The sequence below is a fragment of the Helianthus annuus genome, chromosome 15 (genome assembly GCF_002127325.2).
Source record: "Helianthus annuus cultivar XRQ/B chromosome 15, HanXRQr2.0-SUNRISE, whole genome shotgun sequence".
In the NCBI taxonomy this organism is placed as follows: Eukaryota; Viridiplantae; Streptophyta; class Magnoliopsida; order Asterales; family Asteraceae; genus Helianthus; species Helianthus annuus.
Genome location: NC_035447.2, coordinates 85,166,455 through 85,190,026, shown reverse-complemented (window position 1 = coordinate 85,190,026; position 23,572 = coordinate 85,166,455). Strand labels below are relative to the sequence as shown.

Here is a 23,572-nt window from a genome sequence, read left to right as displayed (position 1 = left end):
AACATGGCGTTTTTCCAGTGCACCCTCAAATAAGTCAAGAGTATTTGTTGTAACCCACTCAATTGGGTTTCCTTCTTTTCGGTCCCATTTTTTCTATTGCAGGCATCGTTCACCAAGGCAAGCTGTAACAAATAATTCTTTAAATGATAGATGTTTTTGGCGTTTTAATGACAGACAAATGATATTATTTTATATAAGGAAATTTTTATTCTTACCGCAAGTATGATCAACGGCTCTGTGTAATGCTTTGTTGGAGACCATGCGTTTTTGGCGTTTTTCAAGCATTGGATGATATAACCACACCAGTTCATTTGGTTTATTTGAACGTTTGGTTTAACGTTGTGCAAGAACTGTCTGTTGACGACCGCATTATCACTTGCATGCCCCGTTATAGTGAAGAATGCTACAAGGAAATTTAGGCAGAAGTTTCGCCCGAATCTATCCATCACATGCAAAATGTCCTCAAAGTAGAGCTTCACACTTGGTCTGTTAATCCAGTCAAACCCTTAGAACTGTGTTGTCCACTCAGCCAGTAGGTGGTCTTTAGTTGTTGGCCTTTTTTTCATTTGCACGGGCACCATTCCATTCGGTATACTCGTTAAAGAGTTTATCAATTCTTCATTGATATGTACGGTATAGTTGCCAACATTTAGGTTGTTTGTCTTTTCATTGTAATTTTCAACCAACCAGTACCCAATCATTGTCGGTACGATGTCTATTTTCAACTTTAGTGCAGCACCAAACCCCATTTGCTCTACTGTCTGTCTTTGATTTTGGTTTAGATTTATAAACCAACCAGTCAAGTTTGTAGGTTTTACTCTTGACAAAACCCTAGCCCCACTGAACTCATAATATGGTTCTTCCTCAACCTCAACATTCTGACTTATTGCCTTCCTCTTATTGGCATTCTAGGACTTGTCTGTGTGCACATTTATTCTCACTCTTAACCTCTCTTCGCCTATAAAACGTGATTTCATGGCATTTTATATTATGGCGTTTAATAACATAAATGATACATGTTTTTCATAAGTCAATTACAGATCATACATGTCGTTGAACAAGACAATAACAGATGATACATGCATTTATAACACAAATCATACATGTTTTGGCGTTTAATAACACACGAATGATCTATGTTTTTTAATAATACAATCACAGGTGATACATGGCGTTTAATAATAGAAATTATATATGTAAAATTTCGTTCTCATACATTTGAACATTATTAAACAAACGATAAAAATTTTGGCATTTAGTAACAAAGTATCAAAGTATATTACAACATCATGAAAAGTAACAATATGTAGCATGTTCTCTTGTTGTCTTCTTTCGTTGCTCGTTGGGTTTTTGGCGTTTTGGAGCAGATGAACATTCCCCTTCCACACTCTTAGAAACTGTAAATTTATTGTTAAAATTAGAACGCCAAAAACATCATAAACTAGCACAATGTAAATCGAGCTAACTCACTATTTTTTTGCCTTTGGATCTGGTTTGATCTTTCGACGCCATAATATTTGTTGTTTCACGTTTTCTAGGGTTTTCGCGTTTTCCGTAAGAGTCGAGGAGGTTTCTCTAGGGAAGTATATATGTTTCGGTCACGTTTGATGTGTTTATGTAGATGTACATTTACCCCTTTGCCCTTATTGAAGCGCGTACACTTTAAAAAGTTTATGTTATTTACGAAAACACCACCGTACAATCTCAGCCATAAATTGTTTTGATCTGACGATCCATAACCGTTCTCACTGTTCTCACACTTCTCACTGTTTTCTCTAAATCCCGACCCTATATATATATATATATATCTATACTATATTAATAAGCATATCCAAAGGACTTCTTAAGTCATATAAATTCCCTTAAAACACCCCTAAAGCATGCTGTACAACCCTTTAAAGCTCAATATAATTTACAATCCCAATTATGCCCTTCACTCAAAAAACCACACGGGGTACAACATCAGATGCATAATGTACTACTCATTAAAAAACACAGTATCACACTATCACTATCCCATTAGGGTTTCAGATGTCTCATCTCATTCCTATCCGCCTCCCCCTCTCTCTCTCTCTCGGCGATTCAAAAACCCCAAGCTATCTTCACCGTTTTTCCGACGACATGGATTAGGATTTCAGGGTTGTATCTTTCTCTGTATCCAGGTACTTTTTTTGGCTGAATGTTTTCTTAGATCTATCGTACCGCCGTCGACTTAGAGGTTGTTTTGTTTGTTTTGTTATAGATGAAGATGGAGCGGTGGAGATACCGTCGACTTAGATCTACCGTATCACCGTCGAGCCAGGTAATTTTTTTGCTAAAATTTTTCGCAGATCTACTGTACTACCGTCATTTTTTTAGATGAAACTGGGTTTTTTTGTAGATCGATGTACGAACTTTGGATCTGATGTCACTTAGGGTTTAACTTCGTTTAATTTTTCTCAGATCTACTGTACTACCGTCATTTTTTGAGATGAAACTGGGTTTTTTGTAAATCGATGTACGAACTTTGGATCTGATGTCAGTTAGGGTTTCACTTCGTTTAATTTGTTTGAATTTGCTGATATATATTTGGTTGAATTTGCTGATATATATTTGTTTGAATTTGCTGATATCTGAAACCTTTGCTGATATTCAACCACAAGCACCGACTCGAAATTAAGGTTCTGGATTCTCATATTGTCTATGGTTTATCTTACTTGTGGGAAAATTTACTTATAATTCTTTCCTGTTATCTTGATGCAGCTCAAGGAGATGGATGGAGTGACAATCTCCGAACAATAACCAACCGAGAAGAAAATAGGCTTCCCTGATTGGATAAACTTGATGAAGCCCACCAATGAGGAGAAAGATCATTGGGTTTGTTTAATCTTCTGCTTCGTTAAATAATATTAGTATTTTTGTTCATTCTATTTAGGCTTTTATTGAATCATGTTTTTGGTTTCAGAATGTTGTTGTCTCGAGATTGAAATCTTGGATCCATAAAGTTGTAAATGAAGATTTAGAAGAAGATGCTGCAATAAAACTGACAAAAAACCGACATTTGCTGAAGAAGCTGCTGCTGCTGCAAAAGCGCAGCAGCAGCAGCATCTGATGTGGCACGTGCTAGCCAGGAGATGTTGGCGTAAAAAACTGAAGGTATCTTTCCTTTTTTTTTTTGGTTTGATTTCTTTTATTTGTGTTTTTATAATTTTCTAGGAATTTTGTTGTTTGTATTTGCTGAAATCCTAACTTGTTGCAGAGAAGAAATTCTATGGGGAACTTCTGAAGGTATAAGAAATGAGTACGCTAGATGTTGCGAGAACGGAACTTGCTCTACGTGTTTTGTATTTGAACAAAGCTGAAGCCCGGGACAAGATATGCAGGGCAATACAATACGGTTCAAATTTTGTAAGTAATGGCAAGCCAGGAACTGCCCAAAATGTTGACAAGTCAACTAGCTTGGCTACGAAAGTTTTCCGTCTTTTTAAGGTATCGTTTTTTTGTCAAAATAATCAGATTCTATGCATATAATGAATCTGATTTTAGTAAAAATTATCAAATTTTATGCAGTTTGTCAATGATTTGCATGCTCTTATCAGTCCAACTGCTCCAGGAACTCTGCTTCCACTTGTTTTACTGGGGAAGGTAATCGTTTCTTCGATTAGTAAGTCAATTTTAGTTTTTCATTGACATTTTCTGATCAACAATGCTTTGTTTCAGTTGAAAAATGCTTTATTGTCGACTTTCTTGTTCCTTGACCAAATTGTTTGGCTCCATAGATCAGGCATCTACAAGGTGTGTGCATCATTTTTACCTGGATTTCACTAAATCACCTACAGTACGTAAAATGGTTTAACGCTTTGTATGTGTATCTTGAACGTGTTTGTTTTGTTAGAACAAAGAGCGTGCAGAAATAATTGGCAGGGTATCGGCGTATCGCTCTTCTAAAAAAGGTAGATAAATTTTAAGAAACAAAAATTAATATGGTGGGGTAGGATCATTAAGTTTTGGACTAAATGTGTTCTACTCTGGCTCAACTTTACCCGATCCGCACAATTGTTAAAAACCATATTATTGTCAAAAGACCTTTATGTTTATCATAACTCATATCATATTTATTTTATTTCTGAATAGCCAATCTGGACTTTTATCTACATATGACAGGTTAGACTAAGATGTGGAGTGAAAGTTGAGCTTGCCGACATAGTACATTGCCAGCCTTAATCATGCATTAGCATACTGTAATGAGAGGCATGTTATCCATCGGGATATCAAGCCGGAGAACTTGTTGCTTGATTACGAGGTAAGTTAAGATAACAATCACTTGTTGAATATGGTGTATTTTCATTTGCTTTATTTTTAAATAATTCTGAGCAATCTATATTAAAAAAGAAAATCGTTTGAAACTCTTAAACTTTCTGTGAGTTACGCAACATGAAACTTGTCTCTTCTGTCGTGTTATAAATCAAATTAATGAAAAGATGAAACTTGTCTCTTCTGTAATTTTAAAATTTGAGATCTGATGGCTGGGTCGATTGAAGATAGCAGATTTTGGGTGGTCTGTTCAGTCAAAAAAACAAGAGACACACAATGTGTGGAACATTAGTTATGGTGGATCTGAAGGCAAGGGTTTTTATTTCAATATCCTATTGCGATTTTCAGGTTATTTGATGACAAGGGACACATAAGTTATGTTGGATCTGAAGGCAACAGAGGTGGATATGGAAATCGACGGCCGTGATGCAATAGGATTCCGGCAAGTATTTAGGTGACCAGAGTATGACGTTCTACCTTTTCCCAATGATATATATATAACTTCTGTTTAGATGTTTAGATTTTACTTTATTTGAAATCTTGGGGCTTCCATTTTAATTTTTTCCTAATTTTATAATTTTGGGGGATACGTAACTTGCATTTTGTAGGGTGGATTTTGGTTCAGACTTTGTTTGGTTCAAAAACTGAATTGTTTTGTTTGTATCTGTGTTAAATTCTTTGGTGCTTAAAACCTACTAGATTTGTATCAGTTGAGTTTTGACTTTTAATTCATGAAAGAGTTTTTGAACATACTGGATTTGTTGTTTGGGTTGAGACGTTGAAATTGAGATTTGGCGAATTTCGTTTTTTTTAACTTCAACCAATTAAAACTCAATACTATAATTAAAGGTCAAGATCTTTTTGTTCAGTATGGTATTCTTAGTTCCTTTTACTCCACTTTCTTTGCGCTGCAAAGGTAGCATTGGTTTGGTTGACCATATTTGGGCGTGTCTCATGTGGCAATTTCAACCTATTTGTTTATGTGTATATTAATTTATTATGTTTACTACCAATTGTTTCCTCAGATCTCCAAAATGGGATTTCCTAAGTCTTTACAAGTTTATAATTGGTTAAATGAGTGCCGCTAAATATTTAGGTAAGTATTTTATTCATTGGTTGAAACGCGTGTTTAAGTCCGATTTTTTAGTTGTCCAGCTTTAAACACGAGTCTTTAATCCTTTTGACCCGTTTCCCTTTTAATCTATTTCTTTTTTTAGTTGTAAGTGGTGACCCATTAGAGATAAAATATAACCTGAAATGACCCATTCGTGTATTGAACCAAATTGCTATTTAAGTTGTTCATCTACAGTTGTTTGAATGGACTTATATGCATAACCACTTGCATACACTGATATACTTAGCTTTTAAGCTAAGAGGCATCATTTTTACCCCAATTACTACTGAATACGGTTTGATTTGGATTCGGTTTCAGGTCAAACGGGTCAAGTAACTGAAATATAGCTAAAACGGGTCTATGTCATATGGGTTGGAAAAAGGCCAAAGTCTGTTTATAATGCGTTCAACCTTCCAAGTTGTTTTTATTGAGTGTTCTGTAATCACATATATAATACACTAATTATTTACATAAGATTTCACAAGAAAGTGTTTTGCGGTTCCACTAAAACCGACCCACAATATATATCCCGCTGAAACCTGGGCGCATTACTACAGAGTTAAACCACCTTAGTTGACACATAATTTTATGATGGTTACTGTCTACTCTTGCTACTACAGGTCCTTCCTATTATACTTCATTTTTGAACCATCAACTAAAAACTTCTACAAGATCATCTATGTAAGTAGCCGCATATTCAAAATCAGAAGAATTTCATACGTTAGTCATTTGTAACCCAACTAAACCACACATTTGAAAACAAGGAACGTTACAATCTTTGTATTGTCTTCCCATTTAGTATTGTTTTAAATTAAATTAAATTAAATTAAATATATTTAATTAGAATCAACGGAAAATTACACCATCGAAAATCTAACAAAAAACGAGTACAATGATGCAATATGTCCACTCTGCCAATGACAAGGGTGAACAGGGCGCCCTCGGGGTGGCGTGCGGTGAGTGAGTTCCCCGCTCGGGAACACCGCCGCCGACCCCTCGGGGAGGCTAAGTGGGGACATGTCTGTGGTATGGATTCACCGCACAAGTTTTCAAATCTACCCTACATCATAAGATTTAATTTTAATAATAAATATATTTAAAAAAATAAAAAAAAAACAAGTCCCCCAAGAGAGGAGTGCCGTCATCAAATTGAGGGTGTAGGGGGAGTTAAGTGGGGAGTTGACGTGACATGTGCTAATTGGCTGTGGGTAAGAGAGGTCACTCCCCACTTAGAGGAGTGCCCCTTACACCCTTATACATTTAGTACCTTGGTGAACAATTGTTTTTGGTTTTAGTGATAACTGGATGAATGGGGAATGGTTTAGGTTGATATGCAGATGTACATAACAATTTTAATAATAAATTAATTAAAAATACAAAACTTTAAATCTAATAATATAAGTTGGATATAGAAGAAAATCATATACATAGAGAAAATGATTCATGGAACTGTGATAAGTGGGTTGAAGACGGTATGGATGAGCTCGGTACCAATTAGTACTAAAATTCCCGTAATACGGGTACCGAAATTTTGGCATACATGAGGAGTAATAAAATTACTCACATGTGTTTGTATAGAAATTATTTTATATCATAAAATCATAGATGCGTTTGTACAAGATTTTGTTTGTTTCCTATATAGAAGAGCTATACAATATCATGGGCAAAACTTCATTGGGGAAAGGGGCATCCCCTTTTCTCTTTATAGTGTTAATTTTACCGAAATTTAAAAAATTTTATTTTGTAGTGTAACATATTGGATTATGAGAGTACCTTAACCAAAAATTTAGATTTTAGTTATGACCCAACTGAACTGAACCTTCTCATGCACACTCTTAAAATTACTAACAAGTGTTGTGTTTTCCATTGCATCGCGAATTTGGTTTTGGTTATGGCTCAAAACCGAACCGCCCCATACATAGCCCTAAACTTACCAACCCAAGTGATATGTTTCCCGCCGCATCGCGCGGGTAAACGACTAGTATATATATATATATATATATATACATATATATATATATATGGGAAGGTTCAAATGAAAACCACTATTGTGAAAACTCGAAAACTAATTAAAAAAAGCCAAAAAAACATACAAAAATTTTTTTTTTAATTTTTTTTTGCAATCAAAATTTCGCAGGTTTTTTAATATAAAAAAAATTTTCAAAAAAAAAAAAAAAAATTTTGTGTAATGCACATGTGTAATACTGCACATATGTATGTGTACTACACATGTAACACATGTGCACTACACAAAATTTTTTTTTTTTTTGAAAAAAGTTTTTTTTATATATAAAAACTAGCGATTTTTATAAAATAAATTGAAAAAAAAAAATTTGTGTGTTTTTTAGGCTTTTTTTAGTTAGTTTTCGAGTTTTCACAATAAAAGTGGTTTTCATTTGAACCATCCCCTATATATATATATATATATATATATATATATATATATATATACCGAATATGTCCATACTTATGCATGTATATTAGGAAGCGCAACTCGTAGATATATATTGCGAATAAGTAGACATAATAAAGAGTCACCAACAAAATCGTTCAAATCGCAAAAATCTTAATATGTGTATGTATAGACAAAATTATTTAAAAATTTTGTGTCCTACACATATTTTATTATGAGTAGCAAAATTATTTAAAAGTGTTTGAGTCCTACACATTCTGTATCCTACACCAAAATATTGTTTTAATGGTGTAAGAAAGGTTGTAAATGTAAGATCATGTGCAGGATTGTTTTTATTGTGTAAGGTGCACAACTATTTTATAAGATAGGCTCATTAAATGATTATAGTTCATTAATTTGAATAACAAAAATAAATAATAGACTCATTAAATGATTTGTTCAAATTACCTTTGTATCCTTTATTCTTTTTATTCTTAATTTTTAATTCTTCTCATTTGAACTCTCCACTATATATATCTACTTGCCAACATAATTAAAAACAAAGACTTTTTCGTAAAAACCTCAAATATATGTGAAAATCCTAAGTAATGGAGAAACTTGATTATTTGTAGAACAATTAGTTATTAAATTATTCCTATCTAAATTAGGATATGTTGATTTGATCTGAGGGATTGCGATATTATAAACGCACCCAAAGGTGAGTGTCACAGAAACCCCTCTTTTTATTGTTTTATATACTGTTTTCGAGGGAAGAACACGCATTTAAAAAGAAAAGTATATGTTTTCATATAAAATATGCTTTCGAATTACATAAAAATGTATTTTCATGGAAAATATGATTTTTAGAATATTTTAATGTGTTTTGTAGAAAAACACGAAGAAGTATGACTTAAACTGTTTTTCAAGAAAAACATGTTTTAATGTCATAAATAGTTTTCGGGGAGAAACGGGGTAAAATGATGATGTTATGGGTATAACGATCGTAGAGATTTATTTTTTTTTTAAATATAAGTTTGTAACACCCCGAATTTCGTACGCCGCAATATAATATTAAAAATTTTATTATAAGACGTGGTAAATATAGAATTACTGTACCATTCCCTAAGTTTTACAAGTTATGGAAATTCTAAAACTTGTGTGCACATGAGATTGACCAAGTTAGTATGTGAAAGGAAATAAAGGACATGTTTTGAAAGATGGAGGGGTTAAAAGGGAAAAATGTTTTAAATAAAACACTTGATAAAAAATAAGTCAGTGTTTGTTTTGTTTGGGGCGTGCGATCGAGAACAAGGGGCCAAGGAAGAGCCAAAACCCTAACATCCTAAAATCAGCGATTTGAGAAGGAAATCAAGGGCTAATCGATTGCATGTGATCAATTTCTCGTTCATCTAAGGGTTTTCTAACATGGGGTAAGTTGAATTATGCGATTTCTGATAGTTAATAAAAAGGGTTTTGATTAATCTATGAAAAAGTATGAAATTGAACTTGTCTATGGTTTAGAATCACTAAATAGAAGATGTTTTATGCATGACACTGATTAGATTGAAAGTTTGGGTAGAAACACATTTGATTTGGTTGTATGGTGAAATTGTAGTGAATAAACCAAGAGATTTGGATGGGTGAACGTTATGTGCAAAAATACCAATAGATTAGTATGTTGTAGAATGAATGTGCTATGTGAATTTAGTTGATTTAGTGAGTTATAAAATTTCTAGTGAAATTGTGCATTGATTACTTGTACATTAGGCTTAGATGCTAGTACGCACACAAGGTGTATGATGAAATGTCTAGGTGAAATTAGAATGAGTGATATTTAGAAAAGATTTGGTGAAAACTAAATCTGTCCAGAAAGTTACAACCGAATGTAACTGGCTGTAACTGGGTCAAATCTTGTCAAAAACTGATGTTTATTGAGTTTGTGATGAACTCCCAGGAAAACTCTTTCAAACTAAACTCAACTGGAATTTCATTTTTTCGACGAAAAATGAACGTTTTATGAATTTTTCCGTATCGAAGGTTCATGCTGCGTTTTCTGGCAGAATTTGCAGCACATTATGAATGTTATAACTCAATTCAGGGATTGAGTTGTGATCTCAAATTTTTACTGTAGGTAGCTTCAGGGGTTCCAAAAATCTCCAATTGGAATTTCGTCAATCGGATAAACGAGGAATTTTAAATGAATTTTTCCGTAAGCTGCAGTCAGAAGTGACGAATCTGATTGCAGCTTGGTAGATGAATTTTTATAAATTCTTGGTAGAGAGTTAGACTCTAAAAATTTAACACAAGGATAACCCCTCCGAGGGGCACGTCACATAAAAAAATTGTAATTTTTGCAAGCTCGTAAGTACAGTAAACGGCCGTCCCAAAACAGCCTATTTTTAGTGAATTGAGCAATACATGTTAGTGAATGATTAGTTAATAAAAGTAATGTGACTAAGTGGTTATATGTTTACCGGATTGGAAGTGTGTATGATTGACAGTTGACTTTTTAGAAAGTCAACAAGGTATGAATAATAAGGTTGGACTTCCTAACACTATTGTGAGAATAAGGAGATCAAGTGAATATTTGCTAGATTATTATATGACGTACATGACGGTAAGTTGAATTGGTTATCTTATGAATGATGTGATAATGGATCTGTGCCATATGTATGTTAGTATTTGCCCAATAAAAGTCAATGAGACATAGGAACGGAATGATTGATAAGATGAATGATCATGTATACTAACAATGTTGTAAAAAAATGGAATGAAAGGATATGCATCGTGTTAGCAAGGAATCAAGCGAAGAAAGCTAACGAGTCAAGAGGAGACAAGGAAGTGAAAGCAAGAACGGACGCTCAAAGTAAGTGAATTTCGATTCACCTTTTAGTAGGTTTAATAAATTTAATACGTATTTTTATGAAATATCATGAAAGTGCATGTATTAATCAGGAGCATTAAGCTAATAATGCTTTAATAGGTTAAAGTTTGTAATTTAAGCCGAAAGAAAATTGGTAAGTTCAAACAAGTTGAATTTATGTGTATAAGTCATGTAATGTAAAGTAATTCGTTATGGTTAGGACCCCTGGGTAAGGGTTTTTAGTCGTTTATGTAAGGGAAACGTTTTACGGATAATTAGAAGCAAGCCTCAAGTGTTTCGGATATAAATTGGTCAAGAAATGCTAGTTTTAGTAATTAAAATGGGTTTTGAGCTGCCTTTTTGGTCACCGTAAGGCAGTAGCATCTCACCGTAAGGATTTTATGGCCACTGTAAGCTACGGTGTAAGCTACGGTAGCCACCGTAGCTTACGGTGGAGCTGTCGCGCCCCGCGAAGAAGTAAGCCAAGGCTTACGCGGCCCGCGAGGGACCGTTTGGATTTTGTTGTTTTATACATTGGACTTGTCTAAATGGTGTTTCAAGGTCTCATAACTTATGTTAAGGATTGGTTTTGGATATAAGAGATGTTAATGGTCGTCGGTTAGTGAAAGAATAGATTTGTTTTCGTATTAGTGTAAGAAATTGTTTAAGTAAATATGTTTAGGAATCTAGTAGGCATGTAGGTCGTTTGTATATCGCCTATATTATGCTAAGTTGTGAATATGTTGTTTCGGCATAAGCGTACGTGTATGAAGTGGTAAGCATGAGCTAGTGTATATAAATTGTAAATGATTGTTTGTGCGTAGATAGGGTCGTAGACATGTATGAAGGTATGTTTGCATATAGGCGTATATGATAATAGGCGCGTAAGTGTGAATGCATGTGTGTATGAATATATGATGCTAAAGATATACGTATGAACGTTATCAAGGCGTCGGAGTACTTATGATTACTAATGATGTGCTTTGAGTTTTGAATGTAATGCAGGTATGAGACTGTTGGGTTCATGAAGAACTGAAAAAGGATTTGGATTAAGGATATTTAAGATGTACGCTTGGACAATTCCAAGTTACTTCATGGAATGATTTATGAACTTCTATTACATAGTTTGATTTTGTGCGATGTATTAAAGTCTAATGGTTAAGTTGTATGTGGTGTCCTCAGGTATCGTACGGGTCTTCTCTACTGCTAGCGAAGTGAAGCAGACATAGATCGAGTTAAGAGCAAGGGTTGTACGGGAAAGAAAGGTCACATCGTTTGTTTTAAATAGGCCATGAAGCCTTGATTAATGTAACATTGTGAATCATTTCTAATGAATGAATTAAAATTTGTAATTCGGTCTTCATGTAGTTAATATGAATTTTTAAGAACGAAATTTTTGGGCTCATATTTTCCCCTGTGTCGTATTTAAGTTTTTACATGTTGGTCATACAGGGAATTGTTCATAATACGAACGGGTCATGCCCAAATTTTTTTAAATAATAGTATGATAATATTACTTTTCGGATTAGGACATCTGGGCATTACAAAGTTGGGACAAGTTTGCCAAATCTGAAGATTGTAAGTAGCAGCATTGGCTTACATTGTGTGGGGGATGTCGGGAATTTGTACAACGCCAAATATTAAATTGTTATTCAGTAGGTTATATGTATTAGTGAATTGAGGAAAGGGTACAAGATGCATCATAGCTGATGTGTGTAAAATGCAACATATAAATCACATCAATTAAGGCATAAAACTAACCCTTTTTAAGTACTAATGTTGGAAAAAGAGTGTTTTTGTCTTCCTTTTGTATTTTCAGGATGAAATGAGCTCAAAATCACAAAAGAAGCAAAAAGACAACTAATTCTACCATAAAATACAAGAAAAGGAACAAAAGTTGACTGCCCGGACCCTCAACGGCACCTCCCAAGGCAAAGGAGAAGAAACAGAGTCTGAACACGCCCCGTGTCCAGCGAACACGGGGGCGTGCCCAGGAAGCAGTAGAAAAGACAAACCAGTAGAAGCTTCCATTGCCCACCACGGGGCCGTGTCCAGCGAGCACGGGGGCGTGGTGAAAGTACAGCAGGAGCATTAATTGTAATTCGCAATTACAATTAATGAAGTGAGAGAATGTCAGACGGGCACGGGGCCGTGTCCAGCGGACACGGGGCCGTGTCCAGCCTTCTGTTCAGCCTATAAATAGAGGAGCTTGGCTTCATTCTCTCTCATCCCTTGGCACACCACCTCTCTCACACCTCATCCACCACCCACCACCACCATAACACCATCATCCACCACCATCATCCATTATCCATCGTAGAGTGTGTGAGTCGTCTCGGGATCCAAGATTGATCGTAAGAGTTCTTGACAATCAAGGCCATGTTTGCCTAAGTCTCTTACATCACTTGGTGAAGACAAGTGTTTAGTATAATACTTTTTATTTTTAATCTTTTGCACTTTTTATTTGGTTTTGTATTAATGACTTTAATAACTAGTTACTTATGTTGAAGGTGATCTTTCCTTATCGTTTGTCCGTGGTGTCTTGGCATTATTTTACTGTCTATATAAAATAAAAGATTTTCACCATTCATATCTCCACGGTCTATATGGAGGTATGTTGGCTACCTGGTCGGGGGTTAAGGGAACGGTTTGGTAAGGGTCTTGCCCTTGTTCAGCGTTTAGAGGTCCTGCTTGGGACCTGGGTCAAATTTAGTAGGATCTCCTTCAATGCCCATAGGTACTGGATGGCGGGGATCCAAACTCTATGACCCCCTCATAAGTTAACTACTATTAATACTATAACCCGGCTATTTAGGACTGTATCTGTGACAACTCGAGTTTCTGACTTTCACTTTCGCATTAAATGCGCGTTGACTTTGACTGTTTAGTTGTTTGGATTATGGACTTGTAATTGTACACGTTGTGTTTTGATGAAATGAATTGTCGTGTTGCACATATGTGATTACTTGCTGTGGTATTAAAGTTATTATTAGAATATGATTAAAACACTTAGTTTAGATCGAAACATGTTATGCCAATCGAAGGACCCCGAAAGATATCCTTCGATTCGAAGGATCAACTGCCGGTTCGAAGGATCTCGAAACATATCCTTCGAACCAAGACCATATCCTTCGACTGGAACCCAGATCCTTCGGCCCAGTCTTTCAGATGGGCTTGGCCCATTTCTGTAATACGTATAAATACGTATCAGCATGTATCGGCTGTCATTTTCTATCATATTCCCAACCCTAGAGCTCTCCAAACTGTGACGGCAAGCTAGTAACCACAGGAGACCCTTGCGACCAAACCCTCATTTCGGTTAGTAAAATCTATTTGATTCGATCGTTCGTTTATATGCGTATGTGTTCACGTGTAGTGTGTTCTTGATTGTTGATGTAACCTGAACTGATACATGCCTGAATATTATGATTTTGAATACGATTGAATATCGATATAGATTTCACATAGGGTTTGATGATGTGTTAATGTGCGTTAACCGGTTTCGTGATACGTTTAAACTAGGTTCATGCTAGACAATGATTTCTGGATGATTGCGTTATGATTAGATGTGCTAAATGATTCTGATGTTTTGGTAATGATGATGACGGCTGTACAGATGATTAGGGTTGCTGTTCCTGTGAAAACGTAACTGATTGTGAAAACGTAACTGTTGATTGATCGAAAGATGCTTGTAGTCGAAACATAGCATTGACCGAAGGATAGATATGACCGAAACATAATTAAGTTGACCGAAAGATACCTTAGGTCGAAAGATGACTGATGGTACGAAACATACCAACTAGTCCGAAAGATAACTGTGAAAACTTGTAAGTGTTGAAAGATCACTGATGTGTCGAAAGTTAACAGTGGATCGAAGGATAGTAGCAATTATAAACATCCTTCGAAGGATGGAATGTATACATGAACTATTTGACATGCCATGCTTGATGATGAATGTTTACATTTGTAATTGTGTGCACTAGCTGATGAGTAACTAGGAAATGGTACGTGTTGCGCCGATGTACAAACTGACTGTTACGTGAACATTATATTGCATGCGAATCATTGTGAACATGAACTGATTTGTTATACGTGCGTACAGTAGGACGTGATTAATTACTAGTGAGCGCATAACTTAGCATACCGAGCAAACCAAGGTGAGTTCACACAGCCAAGGCATGGGTTCCCAGGGTGGGAATGGGTTGGATGATTAATTGTGCATACTTTGATACTGTAACGAACGATTAAACTGTTGATGCTTACGAACTACTCAACTGCCTTCGCACCCACCCTGGTCGGTAAAGACTATGGTCGCGAACGAACTGATAAATTGCCTTCGCACACACCCTGGTCGGTAAAGACTATGGTCGCGAACTAACAGGAAAACGTGGAACACCACCACAGGAAAACGTGGAACCCCACCACAGGAAAACGTGGAACACCACCACAGGAAAACGTGGAACCCACCACAGTAAAATATACAAACGGCCCAGTAGAGCCACCTATTACAAATGAACTTACTATTACGCATTCTCTTTATGTGAACTCGCTCAACTAGTTTGTTGATCATTCTGTTGCATGCCTTGCAGATCGCTAGGTACTTGGAGCTTGCACTGGAGATGCGGGTCGTTGTGGACAAGGATCGTGGCTCTTCCGCTTTACTATTGTGATACTTAAAACTATTGATACTGGTTTATTTACTATGCTTCCGCAACACTTTTGAAACGATTTAATGTTTGAACACCTTTTGTATTGAATGGATGGTTTTCATTTACTTTATTTAATATTAAATGCATGTTCAATATGATTGGTGGCTTGATCCTGGTCAGTCACGCTCCCAAGCGGTGATACTCCGCAGGTGGATTTTGGGGGTGTGACAGATTGGTATCAGAGCCATTGGTTATAGAGAACTTGGTTTTAATATGGGAAAACGTTTTTATTAAAACCAGACTATAACCAGAACAGTGCTCTCAACGATCCACAACGACGCTTCGCTCCACGTGCAAGACTCGACATCCTAGGTAATAAGGTTTATGTTTATTGCCTACATGCTAGAATTGCATAGAACTTTGCTCGTAGTATGCTTACATTACTTTGCTCACAACTTGTCATTGCATGAGAATACTTATGTGCTTACACTTTTCTGTCATCGCCCTACTCGCGAACCATTCTCACTTACGTTACATTTGCCATAAAGGTCATGGCCGAATATATCAACATGACACAAGCCCAGTTGACGGCTCTCATTAACGAACGAATTGCTGCGGCACTTGCAGCCATACAAGCGGGAGGTCAACACGCTCAGTCCCCTGTTTACACCTTCAAAAATCTCAAGGATTGCCAGCTTTGTACCTTCAGCGGAACTGAGGGGGTTGAAGGCCTCCTCCATTGGTTCGAGAGACTCGAAACTGACTTCGAGGTGCATGATTGCCCTGAGTCACGTAGGGTAAAGTTTGCTGCTGGAGCACTCGAAGGTGCTGCATTTACCTGGTGGAAAGCACAGGTTCAGATGTTAGGGCTGGCAGCTGCTAATGCCACCCCCTGGAACGAGTTCAAGGAACTGATTAAGGAAGAGTTTTGTAGTCGTGAAGACATCCACAAACTAGAGGTAGAGTTCCTCAACCTACAGATGGTGGGGTCTGAAATTGAAGCTTATACGAGGAGATCGAATGAATTAGCCACATTTTGTCCTACTATGGTAGACCCTCCCACCAAACGCATCGAACTGTATCTCAAGGGTCTGGTGCCCGAAATTCAGAATCATATGACCACAGCTAACCTTGGCACTATCCAGCAAGCCACTCGATTGGCTCATCGTCTCACAGACCAGGCTGTAGAACAGAACAAACTACCGAAACGAGCTAAGACTGATACTGCATGTGCTTCTAGAGATAACAAACGCAAGTGGGATGAAAACCTGAGCACGGGATTAATTTTGGTCCAACCTCTGACGCAGCAGCAAGAGATAGATGACTACCAGAGCCCCAAACAGCAGTTTTCTAGTAGTCATGGGCAGAAAAGATATCGAGGAATTCACCCATGGTGCAACAAATGTAACAGACACCACGGTGGCCAGTGCAACAGGGGTCGTTGCCAGCGGTGTCTCAAGATTGGTCATGAAGCAAAGGATTGTCGAAACTCACGTCCTGTAACCCAAGAACAACAACGACTGCCTCAACCTTCACAGAACCAGCAACTGCAACTACCAGCTCCACAGAGCACACAGCAGCAGCCACAGCGTGGAAACGGGGGATGTTTCCAGTGTGGGGCTGAAGGTCATTTTAAACGCGATTGCCCTCAATTAAACCAGGATCAGACTCAAAACCACGACCATGGAAACAGGGATGACAACGGGAAAGTGTTGGGGGAAGCAATGGAAACCATGACGCCGGGGCAGCGTGTACATGATTGGTCAGGGAGACGCAATGAACGATATTTGAACTTATAACTTCTTTTTGGGTTTTTCATTATTATGTTTCCGCTATTCGAACAAAGTTTGGTTTGAACATCAAATGTCTTGGGTTTTATGAATTATTTTAACTACTATATTTTATGTTTGATGTGATGGATGGGTTGATATTGTTGAACACACCTGCCGTATTTACGGACTTTACGAACAGGGTGCGCAAACCTTATCTTGACAAGTTCGTTATTGTCTTTATCGACGACATTCTGATCTACTCCAAGAGTCAGGAGGAGCACGAGCAACACTTACGTCTTATCTTGGAACTTATTCGAAAGGAGCAACTGTACGCAAAGTTTTCAAAATGCGACTTCTGGCTTCGTGAAGTCCACTTCTTAGGCCACGTAGTGAACAAGGATGGGATACATGTCGATCCATCCAAGGTAGATTCGATCAGAAACTGGCCTGCACCGCGTACACCGACAGAAATACGTCAATTCTTGGGTCTGGCAGGTTACTACAGACGGTTTATTAGGGACTTTTCAAAGATCACGCAACCACTTACGCTACTGACACAGAAGGGTGTTACCTATCGCTGGGGAGAGCCCCAGGAGACTGCTTTTCAGCACCTAAAGGATAGACTTTGCAGTGCACCTATCCTCTCATTGCCAGAGGGCACAGACGACTTCGTGGTTTATTGTGATGCATCCATTCGGGGACTGGGATGTGTGTTAATGCAGCGCGACAAGGTTATCGCTTACGCCTCTCGTCAACTCAAGGTTCACGAGCGCAACTACACGACGCACGATTTAGAGCTGGGAGCTGTTGTTTTCGCGCTTAAGATATGGCGACACTACCTGTACGGTACCAGGTGCACGATTTACACCGATCACAGGAGTCTCGAGCATATCCTTAAGCAGAAGGATTTGAATATGCGTCAACGACGATGGGTCGAGTTACTTAACGATTACGAATGCGCTATCAAGTATCATCCAGGCAAAGCCAATGTTGTGGCGGATGCCCTTAGTCGAAAGGACACTTTACCACGGCGCGTGCGAGCGCTACAGCTTACGATTCAGTCTAGCCTTCCTGCTCAGATACGAGCTGCTCAGACAGAAGCCCTGAAGCCCGAAAACGTCAAGGCTGAAGCCTTACGCGGCTCACGACAACAAATGGAACAAAAGGCGGACGGCGCCTACTATGTCACGGGCCGGAGTTGGGTCCCTTTCTATGGCGGTTTACGCGAACTCGTAATAGACGAAGCACACAAGTCTCGTTACTCGGTACATCCAGGGTCGGATAAAATGTACCACGACATCAGCACTGCATATTGGTGGCCTAGTATGAAGGCCCATATTGCTACGTACGTTGGAAAATGCTTGACCTGTGCGAGAGTCAGGGTCAAATATCAGAAACCAGCTGGCCTACTTCAACAGTCTACGATACCACAGTGGAAATGGGAAGAAATTTCCATGGACTTTGTTACAGGCCTACCGAGATCTCAGCGTGGGAACGACACAATATGGGTGATCGTGGATCGACTCACCAAGTCTGCACACTTCTTAGCTATTAAGGAAACGGATAAGTTCTCCACTCTCGCAGATATCTACCTCAAGGAAGTTGTTTCGAGGCACGGGGTGCCCATTTCTATTATTTCGGATCGCGATGCACGATTCACGACAGAGCTTTGGCAAGCGATGCACAAATCCTTCGGCTCAGAATTAGACATGAGCACAGTATATCACCCTCAGACGGATGGGCAGTCTGAGCGAACTATTCAAACTCTAGAAGACACGCTTCGAGCGTATGTTATCGATTTCGGCAACGGCTGGGAAAAGCACCTCCCTTTGGTGGAGTTCTCGTACAATAATAGTTATCACACCAGCATTCAAGCCGCTCCATTCGAGGCATTGTACGGGCGTAAATGCCAGTCACCTCTCTGTTGGGCAGAGGTGGGGGATAGTCAAATCACGGGTCCAGAGATTGTAGTGGACGCCACAGAAAAGATTTCACAGATACAACAACGCATGGCGGCAGCACGCGACCGTCTGAAAGCCTACGCGGACCAGCGTAGGAAGCCATTGGAATTTCGGGTCGGGGACCGGGTTTTACTAAAAGTTTCACCCTGGAAGGGTGTAGTACGTTTTGGCAAACGGGGCAAACTAAATTCACGGTATGTCGGACCATTCTAGATCATAGAACGAATAGGCAGGGTAGCCTATAGATTGAATCTACCAACTGAACTCGGGGCAGTTCACAATGTCTTTCATGTATCGAACTTACAGAAGTGCCTATCCGATGAAAACCTTATCTTTCCTTGTAAGGAACCCACTATCGACGAGCGGTTACAGTTCGTCAAGGAACCAGTAGAAATCACGGACCGGGATGTGAAGGTCCTCAAAAACAAGAGAATCCCTCTTGTTCGAGTTCGTTGGAACTCCAAACGTGGCCCAGTGTACACCTGGGAACGCGAAGATAGGATGACAGAAAAGTACCCCCAGTTATTCGGAACCAATGCAACCACTACTGAGGCTGAAGCTACTACTACTGAATTTCGGGACGAAATTCCAAATCAACGGGGGGATGATGTGACACCCCAGGAAAACCAGTAAACGATACAGCTTACCTAGCTTCCTCAGTGAGTGCATACCAAATTTCGGGACGAAATTTCCAATTAGTTGGGGATAATGTGACAACTCGAGTTTCTGACTTTCACTTTCGCATTAAATGCGCGTTGACTTTGACTGTTTAGTTGTTTGGATTATGGACTTGTAATTGTACACGTTGTGTTTTGATGAAATGAATTGTCGTGTTGCACATATGTGATTACTTGCTGTGGTATTAAAGTTATTATTAGAATATGATTAAAACACTTAGTTTAGATCGAAACATGTTATGCCAATCGAAGGACCCCGAAAGATATCCTTCGATTCGAAGGATCAACTGCCGGTTCGAAGGATCTCGAAACATATCCTTCGAACCAAGACCATATCCTTCGACTGGAACCCAGATCCTTCGGCCCAGTCTTTCAGATGGGCTTGGCCCATTTCTGTAATACGTATAAATACGTATCAGCATGTATCGGCTGTCATTTTCTATCATATTCCCAACCCTAGAGCTCTCCAAACTGTGACGGCAAGCTAGTAACCACAGGAGACCCTTGCGACCAAACCCTCATTTCGGTTAGTAAAATCTATTTGATTCGATCGTTCGTTTATATGCGTATGTGTTCACGTGTAGTGTGTTCTTGATTGTTGATGTAACCTGAACTGATACATGCCTGAATATTATGATTTTGAATACGATTGAATATCGATATAGATTTCACATAGGGTTTGATGATGTGTTAATGTGCGTTAACCGGTTTCGTGATACGTTTAAACTAGGTTCATGCTAGACAATGATTTCTGGATGATTGCGTTATGATTAGATGTGCTAAATGATTCTGATGTTTTGGTAATGATGATGACGGCTGTACAGATGATTAGGGTTGCTGTTCCTGTGAAAACGTAACTGATTGTGAAAACGTAACTGTTGATTGATCGAAAGATGCTTGTAGTCGAAACATAGCATTGACCGAAGGATAGATATGACCGAAACATAATTAAGTTGACCGAAAGATACCTTAGGTCGAAAGATGACTGATGGTACGAAACATACCAACTAGTCCGAAAGATAACTGTGAAAACTTGTAAGTGTTGAAAGATCACTGATGTGTCGAAAGTTAACAGTGGATCGAAGGATAGTAGCAATTATAAACATCCTTCGAAGGATGGAATGTATACATGAACTATTTGACATGCCATGCTTGATGATGAATGTTTACATTTGTAATTGTGTGCACTAGCTGATGAGTAACTAGGAAATGGTACGTGTTGCGCCGATGTACAAACTGACTGTTACGTGAACATTATATTGCATGCGAATCATTGTGAACATGAACTGATTTGTTATACGTGCGTACAGTAGGACGTGATTAATTACTAGTGAGCGCATAACTTAGCATACCGAGCAAACCAAGGTGAGTTCACACAGCCAAGGCATGGGTTCCCAGGGTGGGAATGGGTTGGATGATTAATTGTGCATACTTTGATACTGTAACGAACGATTAAACTGTTGATGCTTACGAACTACTCAACTGCCTTCGCACCCACCCTGGTCGGTAAAGACTATGGTCGCGAACGAACTGATAAATTGCCTTCGCACACACCCTGGTCGGTAAAGACTATGGTCGCGAACTAACAGGAAAACGTGGAACACCACCACAGGAAAACGTGGAACCCCACCACAGGAAAACGTGGAACACCACCACAGGAAAACGTGGAACCCACCACAGTAAAATATACAAACGGCCCAGTAGAGCCACCTATTACAAATGAACTTACTATTACGCATTCTCTTTATGTGAACTCGCTCAACTAGTTTGTTGATCATTCTGTTGCATGCCTTGCAGATCGCTAGGTACTTGGAGCTTGCACTGGAGATGCGGGTCGTTGTGGACAAGGATCGTGGCTCTTCCGCTTTACTATTGTGATACTTAAAACTATTGATACTGGTTTATTTACTATGCTTCCGCAACACTTTTGAAACGATTTAATGTTTGAACACCTTTTGTATTGAATGGATGGTTTTCATTTACTTTATTTAATATTAAATGCATGTTCAATATGATTGGTGGCTTGATCCTGGTCAGTCACGCTCCCAAGCGGTGATACTCCGCAGGTGGATTTTGGGGGTAATTGTGACACCCCAGGAAAACCAGTAAACGATACAGCTTACCTAGCTTCCTCAGTGAGTGCATACCAAATTTCGGGACGAAATTTCCAATTAGTTGGGGATAATGTGACAACTCGAGTTTCTAACTTTCACTTTCGCATTAAATGCGCGTTGACTTTGACTGTTTAGTTGTTTGGATTATGGACTTGTAATTGTACACGTTGTGTTTTGATGAAATGAATTGTCGTGTTGCACATATGTGATTACTTGCTGTGGTATTAAAGTTATTATTAGAATATGATTAAAACACTTAGTTTAGATCGAAACATGTTATGCCAATCGAAGGACCCCGAAAGATATCCTTCGATTCGAAGGATCAACTGCCGGTTCGAAGGATCTCGAAACATATCCTTCGAACCAAGACCATATCCTTCGACTGGAACCCAGATCCTTCGGCCCAGTCTTTCAGATGGGCTTGGCCCATTTCTGTAATACGTATAAATACGTATCAGCATGTATCGGCTGTCATTTTCTATCATATTCCCAACCCTAGAGCTCTCCAAACTGTGACGGCAAGCTAGTAACCACAGGAGACCCTTGCGACCAAACCCTCATTTCGGTTAGTAAAATCTATTTGATTCGATCGTTCGTTTATATGCGTATGTGTTCACGTGTAGTGTGTTCTTGATTGTTGATGTAACCTGAACTGATACATGCCTGAATATTATGATTTTGAATACGATTGAATATCGATATAGATTTCACATAGGGTTTGATGATGTGTTAATGTGCGTTAACCGGTTTCGTGATACGTTTAAACTAGGTTCATGCTAGACAATGATTTCTGGATGATTGCGTTATGATTAGATGTGCTAAATGATTCTGATGTTTTGGTAATGATGATGACGGCTGTACAGATGATTAGGGTTGCTGTTCCTGTGAAAACGTAACTGATTGTGAAAACGTAACTGTTGATTGATCGAAAGATGCTTGTAGTCGAAACATAGCATTGACCGAAGGATAGATATGACCGAAACATAATTAAGTTGACCGAAAGATACCTTAGGTCGAAAGATGACTGATGGTACGAAACATACCAACTAGTCCGAAAGATAACTGTGAAAACTTGTAAGTGTTGAAAGATCACTGATGTGTCGAAAGTTAACAGTGGATCGAAGGATAGTAGCAATTATAAACATCCTTCGAAGGATGGAATGTATACATGAACTATTTGACATGCCATGCTTGATGATGAATGTTTACATTTGTAATTGTGTGCACTAGCTGATGAGTAACTAGGAAATGGTACGTGTTGCGCCGATGTACAAACTGACTGTTACGTGAACATTATATTGCATGCGAATCATTGTGAACATGAACTGATTTGTTATACGTGCGTACAGTAGGACGTGATTAATTACTAGTGAGCGCATAACTTAGCATACCGAGCAAACCAAGGTGAGTTCACACAGCCAAGGCATGGGTTCCCAGGGTGGGAATGGGTTGGATGATTAATTGTGCATACTTTGATACTGTAACGAACGATTAAACTGTTGATGCTTACGAACTACTCAACTGCCTTCGCACCCACCCTGGTCGGTAAAGACTATGGTCGCGAACGAACTGATAAATTGCCTTCGCACACACCCTGGTCGGTAAAGACTATGGTCGCGAACTAACAGGAAAACGTGGAACACCACCACAGGAAAACGTGGAACCCCACCACAGGAAAACGTGGAACACCACCACAGGAAAACGTGGAACCCACCACAGTAAAATATACAAACGGCC

The 23,572-nt window shown here is 38.6% G+C and overlaps 4 long non-coding RNA genes across 4 annotated transcripts; all 4 read left to right on the top strand.

Annotated features, from left to right (window-relative positions):
* Window positions 1–2,501: 2,501 nt before the first annotated feature.
* On the top strand, window positions 2,502–3,064 carry LOC110909841. Its single transcript, XR_002575679.2, has 3 exons — window positions 2,502–2,660; window positions 2,743–2,856; window positions 2,945–3,064. It is a non-coding gene; the product is annotated as an uncharacterized LOC110909841 (long non-coding RNA).
* Window positions 3,065–3,089: 25 nt separating this feature from the next.
* On the top strand, window positions 3,090–3,624 carry LOC110909843. The gene is made up of 3 exons (XR_002575681.2): window positions 3,090–3,135; window positions 3,239–3,468; window positions 3,550–3,624. It is a non-coding gene; the product is annotated as an uncharacterized LOC110909843 (long non-coding RNA).
* Window positions 3,625–3,697: 73 nt separating this feature from the next.
* Window positions 3,698–4,263, top strand: LOC110909842. The gene is made up of 3 exons (XR_002575680.2): window positions 3,698–3,774; window positions 3,875–3,932; window positions 4,144–4,263. It is a non-coding gene; the product is annotated as an uncharacterized LOC110909842 (long non-coding RNA).
* A 4,833-nt stretch (window positions 4,264–9,096) lies between these two features.
* On the top strand, window positions 9,097–12,054 carry LOC118487306. The gene is made up of 3 exons (XR_004881294.1): window positions 9,097–9,229; window positions 10,577–10,665; window positions 11,845–12,054. It is a non-coding gene; the product is annotated as an uncharacterized LOC118487306 (long non-coding RNA).
* Window positions 12,055–23,572: the final 11,518 nt, after the last annotated feature.